Raw genomic sequence first — 10,023 nt, 5'->3', positions numbered from 1 at the left:
GAGCAGTGGCTCACGCCTGTAATCCCAGCACTTTGGGAGGCCAAGGAGGGCGGCTCGCGAGGTCAGGAGTTGGAGACCAGCCTGACCAACATGGTGAAAACCCATCTCTACTAAAAATACAAAAATTAGGCGAGTGTGGTGGCGTGCGCCTGTAATCCCAGCTACTCAGGAGGCTGAGGCAGGAGAATCGCTTGAACACGGGAAGCGGAGGTTGCAGTGAGCCGAGATTGCACCATTGCACTCCAGCCTGGGCGACAGAGTGAGACTCCGTCTCCAAAAAAAAAAAAGTTACTCATTAATAGCATAGACCAATTGGCCTCTATTGAAATTTCTCCATTATTTTCACAATGTCCCAGGCTGTGAAACCAGGATTTAATAAAGAACCAGAATGCCACATCTGTGTCACCTGGGTTGGGACCAGTCCTGATCCATTAAGTCCGGGTGTCTGGGTAACTGAACTCAACTGCTGGGCAAAACAGAATGTCCTGCGTAGGTTCCTAACGGGGGACCGCAGAGCCTCATGGGAAATGTAGTGTCACCTTCCAATGATGTTACCATCAAGGACCTTGGGAACCAGCTTTTCTCTCTGCGCTTGCGCCGCCCGGCCCACTCCGCCATTTTCCTCCGGAAGTGTGGCACCCAGAGGCGGCCCTGTAGCTGGGCCAGCTTGGGGCTTGGTTCTATGTCCCTGCGGGTCGGTGCGAGGGCGAAGAGGAACCCGTGGGCCTCAGGGAATCCCGGGGGGCCAGACCAGTGTTCCCTAGTTGCGGGAGCAGACGCGTGGGCGCATCGCAGGCGGGCAGGGCCTGAAGTGCAGGTGTTGGCCGCGGACCCTGGCGGGGGCTGGGAGGACAGGCGTGGGGTTCTGGCAGTGAAGCGGGTTCTAGAGGTGCAGGAGCAGGTAGGCGAGGCCGGTGGCCCTGGGCCTGGAGTCTGCAGGCCAAGCTCCTGTCCTGCCGCTGAGGGACCCGGTTACCAACCCGCATGTCACTCAGTTTGCCCATGTGTCCCGGTGCTAACACACAGTTCTCGGGAGACGTTCCCCATTCCCAGAGGAGTAGTGCGAAACGCGTGCGCCTCTAGTCTTAAACTTGCCATTTGTATTAGTTGGGTTTCCTGGTGTCTCTTTAGCAAGTGAAGTTTCTGGTTCCCTCCTTCACTGTGTGACCTGCCTAGTCCTCCTGGGTCGCATTTACAGAAGTTTGTATGAGACCTAGTTTCCAGGGAAGAACTCACTGATTCCGCGAGGGAGATGGTGTAATGGATGATGGTTGTCAGCCTTAAGGGTACTTCAGTCTTAACTGTGTGTTACAAAGTTTGAAAGGGAGGGTTCCCTATGAATAAGAAGCGCACTTGAAATAACAGCCATCTGGTCTAACCTCTCACTGGTGCTTCAGAGGAGGAAAAAAGGTCACAGGTGAAGATCCCAGTTTTCCTCGCTCAGGAAATATTAATTCTACTCCCTAGAATGCACAAGATTTGCAAAGACTAGGTGATAGTAGAAAGTTTGGACGAACTTTCAGAAGGTTGAGGTGAATTCAGCTGAGAAGAACTGTCAAGGACTTAGGAAATATTCCTTATTTGAAGGGGCCTGAAAGTGTGGTCTGGGGTACAGGAGTGACCTGTCATACTTGAGAAGATTAAAATACTCTCCAAACACCGTCCCATTCCTTCAACCTTAGCTCGATTTTTTCCAGCGTCTGAGATATATTAAACCTAGTCCATCACCAAATTTAGCATTAGATTGCGAAGTTCTATTGATTGTATTTGATTTGTAATTTAAGATTTTCTCCCCCTACGTAATTTTGTTAAAAACACAGAAATGAATTCTGTTCACTTAGGTGTAACAGTTAATACTTGCTGTTTAAGGAACTAATTAAACCTTACTGGCTTATAAAAAACAACCACCATTTTATTTGTTTGAAGTTCTGTGGATCTGCATTTTGGTGTGGTGGGTTCAGCTGGGTAGTTGATATATTTGTGTTGCCTGGATCACAAAAAGGCCTTAGTCACCTGGTGACTTGACTGAGTCTGGTTGGTTTAAGATAGTTTCCTTCACAATCTGGTGGTTTGTGGTGACTCTTGGCTAGGCCCTGTGTCTCCAACATGGTAGCTCCAGACCTCTTCACAATTTGACTGTGTCCAAAAAGGGAAGAACCAATGGATATTTGCATCACATTTTCCATTGTCCATTCACTGGACAAGTCAGATGGAAAAGCCCAATTTATTCTCAGAGCATAATATGAGGGCTTGGATAGAAAGAAAGGTGTTATTGGGAAACATGAGTAGAATGGTGTACTGCAGGAAGTACATATTATGTACATTTTAAAAAACGTAACTGTAGACCAAAATTGCTGGTTTGCAAGATGCACTTTCCATAATGTTCAGGTATAGAAAAGCAAGATGTACTGTCATGGGAACACTCATATGAAGTTATTTGTGGAATCTACATACTAATAGGAAAATAGTTAATACAGCCCAGTATATTTCTATAACATTTATTTTAGTGAACTTATAATGTTTCTTTGTATTAAATTATTAGATTATATCTTTAGATAATATTGTTACTAAATTAGTAGGTAATACATATTTTTATTCAAAAATAAATTGTGCATCTAATGTCTACCAATTAATGTACTTGTAGATGTATCTTATCTTAACTTGAGTCTTTGCTGCCCCTAATGAGGCATGAAGGACTCTTCTCCCATGGAGAAGTTTTTCTTTTTCAGGAGGGAGGAGGGCTTTCCCAGGTAATGTGTCTAGAGTGTTGGGCAGAAGAATCTGGGAGCACACCACACCAGTTCTCTCCTTAATCCACGTCATTTGCCTTCTATCCCAGCTATGTTTCCAGTGTCCTCTGGGTGTTTCCAAGAGCAACAGGAAATGAATAAATCTCTGGTGAGTTGTTTATTTGTTCTTCAGTTTGTTTTACACTGTATTTTCTGAGTTTATGGGTGTCTGTGAATTAAAAAGGAAAAGTAGAAATAAGTAAAACTCAAGTTGAAGGAAATATACATAAATAAGATAAAGCTGACCTGTAGATATAGGCAGGTTATAAGAGCTTAGAGTTGTCTAAGTTGAGTGCAAATTTTCCTCTGATCTTTCTGATGCCGAGAGAAAAAAGGCAGTCATATTTGTTATGTGATTGGAATGGAATCCGAGAAGAGAGCATGCTGTGTTCTTGTGGGACAGGAAAGCTTGTGTGCACCAAGTCTGAACCACCACCTTCATTGGTGACATAGATTATGTGCTGGAACATATTTCACACCAGCCTGGCAGTAAGCACTTGTAGTGTTGTGCAGTGGAAATGGTCATCGGCCACTAAAGCACAGCTTCCATCATAAGGTATGCTCCTTGCTCAAAGAGTGTGGTCCCAAACAGCTTTTGGGAGGTCCTCCTCGATTCATGGATGAAACCTGGAACATATTGAGGACTGAGTTAACCATAGGTCCTTAAATAACTCTCCACACCTTTTTCTTAGTTTATCTGTACATGCAGGGTGTGCAGCAGCCTGTTCAAAGTCATATTTTCTGGGAAATATTTCCAGTGTTTATTTGCACTTTAGCCCACTCTGTGTAGTCTTAACTTATTTCTTCTAAACTCACCATTAACCTAAATAATAGTCAAATTTAGGGGGACTGTATTTGCCTTACTCGAGTCTTCTACCATAGTTGAAACTGTCATACCTGAGTGAGTTAAAGAGAAACGCCACACTTTGAGATGAATTCGGGAGTCCTTTATTAGCCGGTGACTGAGAGATGGCTAATGCACAAAATTCTCTTGGCCCCGAAGAAGGGAATAGATTTTCTTTTATACTTTGGTTTAGAGAGGGGACGGGGGATTCTAGCTGCAGCAACTTTACAGAAGAAAAAAACGACAAAAATGTTAAAAATACTTATGGTTACAGGAAAACAAACTGTTCCAGGTGCAGGGGATTTAAATTCACCACAAAGTGATAGGTGAAGGGGCTCTGGGCATTATCTGCCGGACAAATGTGGGGGCTTTATGATACTATCTCAGAGTAATTTGCTGGGAACTGTGGACATCGCTTGTCTCAGCACTTTATCAGTTAATTGTACTCTTTGATATGTTGAAAATCAGCTTGCACAAGTTAAAGTACTTGAGGAAAGGGGGTGGTTAAGGAGCCCTTGATGTCTTGTAAATGAAGGAGTCAAATGGAGTTTGTCTGGTTTTCTCAGCTAAGGGAGAGTCTGTTCATATTAAAAACAAGGTTAGCTATCTAAGGAAGAGTCTATTCATGTTAATACAAGGTTGGATATTACAAAACGTCTGGTCATGATCTGGAAATTCTTCTGTGTTAGTTCTGTTAAAAGGAAAACTTTAAAGGAGTTTAATTGAGCAATAAACAATTCACGAATCAGACAGTCCCCAGAATCACAGCAGATTCACAGAGACTCCAGCGCAGTCATGTGGTGGAAGAAGATTTATAGACAAAAGGGAAATGGCATACCGAAATCAGAAGTGAGGTACAGAAACAACTCAGCATTTGCCTTGTTTGAACAGTTTGAACATTTGGCAGTTCCTGAGTGGTTGAAGTTTGGCCATTGGGATTGGCCAAGATGTAGCTGTTGTTCCAGGTGCATACTCTCAAGTTAGTTTTTCATTCTTGTATACCTATTAAAGTAGGTTGCAGTTCATCCACAAGGACTCATATATATAATTATGGAGTCCTTCTCAGGCCATACTTAGTTCACTTTAACAATGCCTTCCCTTTGGTTATTTTCTCAATTTTGAGAGATTGGCCAAAACTTCAGTCACTGGTGTCACTATTACCCTTGAAATGTACTTACTTGGTTTAGAAACCCCTTGGGAAATAGAACAGTGAGATTTGAAAAGGTGGAACAAGGACTTGAGTAGAAGATATCTTCTTATGCTGGAACATCCTGTTTACAGGAGAAAAACAAAACCTGGCTTCTTCTAGGATTTATGTGTTTCCTTAAAGTCTTAGTTTGATTATGTTACATTTAGCATGAGTGACTCCATTTTGGTTTGGTTTGGTCTGTTGGGACCTATTGCATGAGCTTAGTTCAAAACAATGGCCTCCCATAATTTTGCTTAAAAAATTCCTCCTTTTGGCTGGGTGCAGTGGCTCACACCTGTAATCCCAGCACTTTGTGGGGCTGAGGTGGGCAGATCACGAGGTCAGGAGATTGAGACCATCCTTGCTAATACGGTGAAACCTCATCTCTACTAAAAATACAAAAAATTAGCCAAGTGTGGTGGCGGGTGCCTGTAGTCACAGCTATTCAGGAGGCTGAGGCAGGAGAATGGCCTGAACCCGGGAGGCGGAGCTTGCAGTGAGCCGAGATCGTGCAATTGCACTCCACTCTGGGGGACAGACCAAGAATCTGTCTTAGAAAAAAAAATCCTCCTTTTCAGTCAAGTTCTCACTTAGTTGAGAGTGTGACCAAAATGTAGGGCCTTAGCATCACTCTTAGTTACCATTGTTTTGGGTTCCGATTTTAGCAAGTCATTCCCATTGTTTTGGGTTTCTGGTTTAGCAGGTCACTCCCATTGTTTTGGGTTCCAGTTTAAGCACATCACTCCCATTGTTTTGGTTTCTGGTTTTACACGTCACTCCCATTGTTTTGGGTTTCTGGTTAGCAGGTCACTCCCATTGTTTTGGGTTCTGGTTTAAGCCCATCACTCCCATTGTTTTCATTTCCGGTTTTAGCACGTCACTCCCATTGTTTTGGGTTCCAGTTTTAGCAAGTCACTCCCATTGTTTTGGGTTTCTGGTTTAGCACGTCACTCCCATTGTTTTGGGTTCCAGTTTTAGTACATCACTCCCATTGTTTTGGGTTTCTGGTTTAGCATGTCACTCTCATTGTTTTGGGTTTCCGGTTTAGCATGTCACTCATAGGTTATGGTGTCCTTATGGTTGCACTTTTTTTTTAATCTCTTGTCATTCCAGTTGAAGAGATACCATTTGATATTTTAGAGATGCCTGCATGCAAACTCGTAAAACATTTGAGTAAGTACAGTGCACCAGGGAGACTCTTATGACTATTGGGATAACACCAAGAATTTGGTATATGCTCCTAACTCAGGGTCCCCATAAATCAAACCACCTAAAATCAAATAGATTAAAGAATGAATTAGATAAAGAGCTTACTTGCTTAACTCGTGGGTTTTTCTGTTAATTCCCTACAACCAAATCTTTATAATACCCCATGTTTTCTCCACATGTTATAAGTGTTAGCAGCTGCACAGATACTTCAGATAAGTGTCTCATGATAGTAGAGAAGTCTTGATCTGTGATCTTGGGAAAAGCTGTTCACATTAAGGATGCCATCTTCTTCTGGGGGGGGAACTGTCCTTGTTAGCTTTACCTTAAGGGTTCCAATGGGTATATGGTTCCAAGTGTGGAAGGACCCTTCTGAGTTGTGAGACTATGAACCCAAAGTTTAAGGTTTTAAAGTTTTGCTGTCATGTGGATGGCAAGGGCAGTCCTTCTCTGATGTTCTCAGAAGATCCAGTCATCAGATTCTAGATTTTGCAGGGGTTGACTGTCTTCAGTGAACCATAAAAGGCTTTCTTTACCAGGTGAAAATACACTGCAGGGTAATAATCTACTATTTTAACATCAACTCTCTCGCATGGAAGAGCTTTTATACAATCAGAAAACATGCACTGAAAATGACAACTGAATGAAATCCCTTTATAAAATGTTTAAATGGCCCATCAGGTAACCAAATGTACCTGAAGTTTTGATTGTTTTCCTAGGAATATAGGTTTGACAAACCAAACATTGGTTATAAACTATTTTAGCAGTTTACAAATCACCACACCAATATATTTAATTTGGATCATTTTCTCTTTCCATGATGAGTTATGGAATGCAGAACTTTTAATAACAAAAGTTTTAAGGACTTAAGAAGGATAAGGTGGCCATCCTGGTTCTTCATAAGTCTGTGCTTAATTAACATTAGACTTACATCCTCTTGAATACCAGCTGCTTCTCCAAATTAGGTGCATGGCACTGGTAACTGATGAGTAGTTATAGGTGATTTGACTTAGACCATGGAGTTTATTTAAATTATATATCTAAACAATTTCAATATTGGTGATTTAGCTTGCAAATGTGGCAAAATATTTCCTTGGTATACAATTTTTGTTTTACTTAGGTTAGCAGTTTTATAAACCAGTTGGTCTTTTTATTAAACTTTTGGGATTTTTTTTTTGAGACAGAGTCTCACTCTGTTACCTAGGTTGGAGTGCAGTGTCACAATCTTGGCTCACTGCAACCTCCGCCTCCTGGGTTCAAGCAATTCTCTTGCCTCAGCCTCCAGAGTAGCTGGGATTACAGGCACATACCACCACACCCGGCTAATTTTTATATTTTTAGTAGAGGTGGGGTTTCACCGTTGGCCAGGCTGGTCTCAAACTCCTGACCTCAAGTGATCCACTGGCCTTGGCCTCCCAAAGTGCTGGGATTGCCGACATGAGCAGCTGCACCCAGCCTAACTTTTGAGAATTCTTAACCAGTCCAATTCTTGGGGTATCGGGGAACTTATGGGGAATTTTTACCCATGATATTAAAGTTATTAGAAATCTGTGTTCACGAGTGTTTTTCAGGATCCTTTTCATTCTTTCATGAATCTTCTAAGAGACACCATATTCTAGTGACAAAGGCCCATATTCTGTGACAAAGGCCCTGGAGGTGGGGCATGTTCTTTCTGCCTTCCACACACTGCTTCAGGCTGAACAAGGTGCTATTTTTTAACCGCTTTGTGAATTACACTTCTTTAAATTCCTGTGATAATTATTCCCTATTTCACAAGGGTGCCTTTCTGTAACATCTTGAATATGTTACACAAATAGTCTTTCTTGAGGCACCCTCTGGTGATAATACTAAAGATCACAATCAAAAACAATTGTGCCCAGAGTAGCAGGACCACTTTGCATTTAGGTTGTGATCTACAGAAAAGTAAATTAAACACATTAATATTTCTATTTAGGGAAATTCTGACAAGTAATTTTATAACAAGATCACTTCATTAATTATAAAGCTTCAAAAATACTTAGTGAAAAAAACTAACAGATCAGGTTAATTACATGAGACTTTTCAGGAAAAAAGCCATACAAAAGCAAAAAAAAAAAAAATGAGAGGAGAGACAAAAACTATCTTTGACTAACATTTTAAAGGTAAGATTATTTACTAACATTATTTTTCAAAATTACATTGTGAAATTAGCATTCACTTCCTTCTAATCTCATGAAGCCATCTCACTAAAAATTATGCTTTTGAAACAAATTAATGAGCTTAATTCATTTTCTATGAGTGTATATTTTGACTTACTTAGTTAATTTTTTTGACATGGAATTGTTAGCTTTCAACGCTGCTGCAAAGGCTTCCTTATATTCTTCTAACTCAGTTGTAACCTCTTCATAAGCAGTTTTCATTTTGTAGAATTTACATTCCACATCTTTAAGTGTGAGTTCCTTCTTATTTAGTGAAGCTGTATTATATCCTCGTTTAACTGCTCTAATTGTTTTTTATATTGTGCTTGTTCCTAAAACAGAGGAAAAGAATACACTTTTAAAACAATTATAACCTAATTATTATGTTTGTTGCCTTTCATTTTGCATCAGTGATTCAAAGAGTATTTTTAATATGTTAAAAAAGAGGCTGAAGTTTAAAATATTTCAGCAATATCAAAACTAATAACTGAATTCAGAATTAAGTCTGATTTGTAAAAATTTGAAATCATAATTATGCTAGTATTAATGTAATCTGGTCATATAAAAAGTAATAGAATCCATTCATAATTTTAAAAAGTGATCAATGAACACTGTAGCTTAAGACCAATTCATAATTATCACATAATTTCTAAATCACAATTTTTTCCTTTGCCAACTGGTCTTAATCATCAAATGACTCCATAATGAGAATCATTACTCTGAAAGATTTTGTTATAATAATAATGGAAATTTAAATATTTAAAAGAAAAAACAGATACCATTTTTTTCTAGAACTCTACAAAGCAGATTGCTACAAGAGAGGCAGATGAAACACTATATATATATATATATATATATATATATATATATATATATAATCTCCAAAATATAATTTGCAGTGAAATAAATGAAAGCACATTACAAGTAAACTTACCTGATTTAAACAACTCACCTGTAAATGGATTTCTTCTAATTTTTCTACTGCCTGCATTGCCCTTTCATCTAGCTCTGATTTATATTCTTGTAGTTTACTAAGTTCTACCATACTGTTTTCCATGTGTCTTAAGATTTAATATTTCTTCTTCCAACATCTTTTTTCCTCCTCAAGTTTTTCACATTCCTGTTGTACTTTTTACATAGATAATAACTCCTGTTGAAAAACCTGATTCTCTTTAGCCAAATTGACACATTTTGAAGACACAGCTTCCTTCTCTGCCATAAGATCATCAAACTGCATGAATAAAATAGTATAGCTTGATAATGAAGTAGGCTGAGAATAGTCTAATACAAAACCAATAGCAAATTTTGAAATGCATTTACTTGCAATAAAATGTTATCTGTAATGCAGCAGATTCTTCAAATGTGAACCCTTAAATTACTCAGAATTTTAAGAACAAAGTTAAAGCTACCATGAGTCATAAAAATATATTCTTTACTATCATCATCTTTGCCATAGAATTTTTATACTTCATTTAACTTTTATTTTTCTGATAATTCATTTTTGTTCCTCCTTAAATGGTACAAAGTTATCTCCTAGTAAAAAGTGTCTAACCCCCTTCCTTCATTATCATTCCCCACAGTATGTCAAAAAAAGTTTCAGAGATATCATATTGAGTTATTTAGGCCAAAGTCAATAAATGGGTCTAGGAATAAGACTTTGAAAATAATATTACACTCTATATTAGGCATGGTGGCTCATGCCTGTAATCCTAGCACTTTTAAAAGCTGTGGCAGAAAGATCACTTGAGGCCAGGAATTTGAGATCAGCCAGAGCAACATAGTGAGACCCCCATCTCTACAAAAAAAATTTTTTTTAAT

The 10,023-nt window shown here is 39.4% G+C and overlaps 1 pseudogene; it reads right to left on the bottom strand.

The window, feature by feature from the left end:
* Nucleotides 1-1,297: 1,297 nt before the first annotated feature.
* On the bottom strand, nt 1,298-9,442 carry LOC134729756 (ankyrin repeat domain-containing protein 18B-like; annotated as a pseudogene).
* Between the last annotated feature and the right edge of the window lie 581 nt (nt 9,443-10,023).

Source organism: Pan paniscus, chromosome 22, assembly GCF_029289425.2.
Source record: "Pan paniscus chromosome 22, NHGRI_mPanPan1-v2.0_pri, whole genome shotgun sequence".
Lineage (NCBI taxonomy): Eukaryota > Metazoa > Chordata > Mammalia > Primates > Hominidae > Pan > Pan paniscus.
The sequence above is the reverse complement of the archived record's forward strand: the minus strand, read 5'-3'. Positions and strand labels throughout refer to the sequence as shown.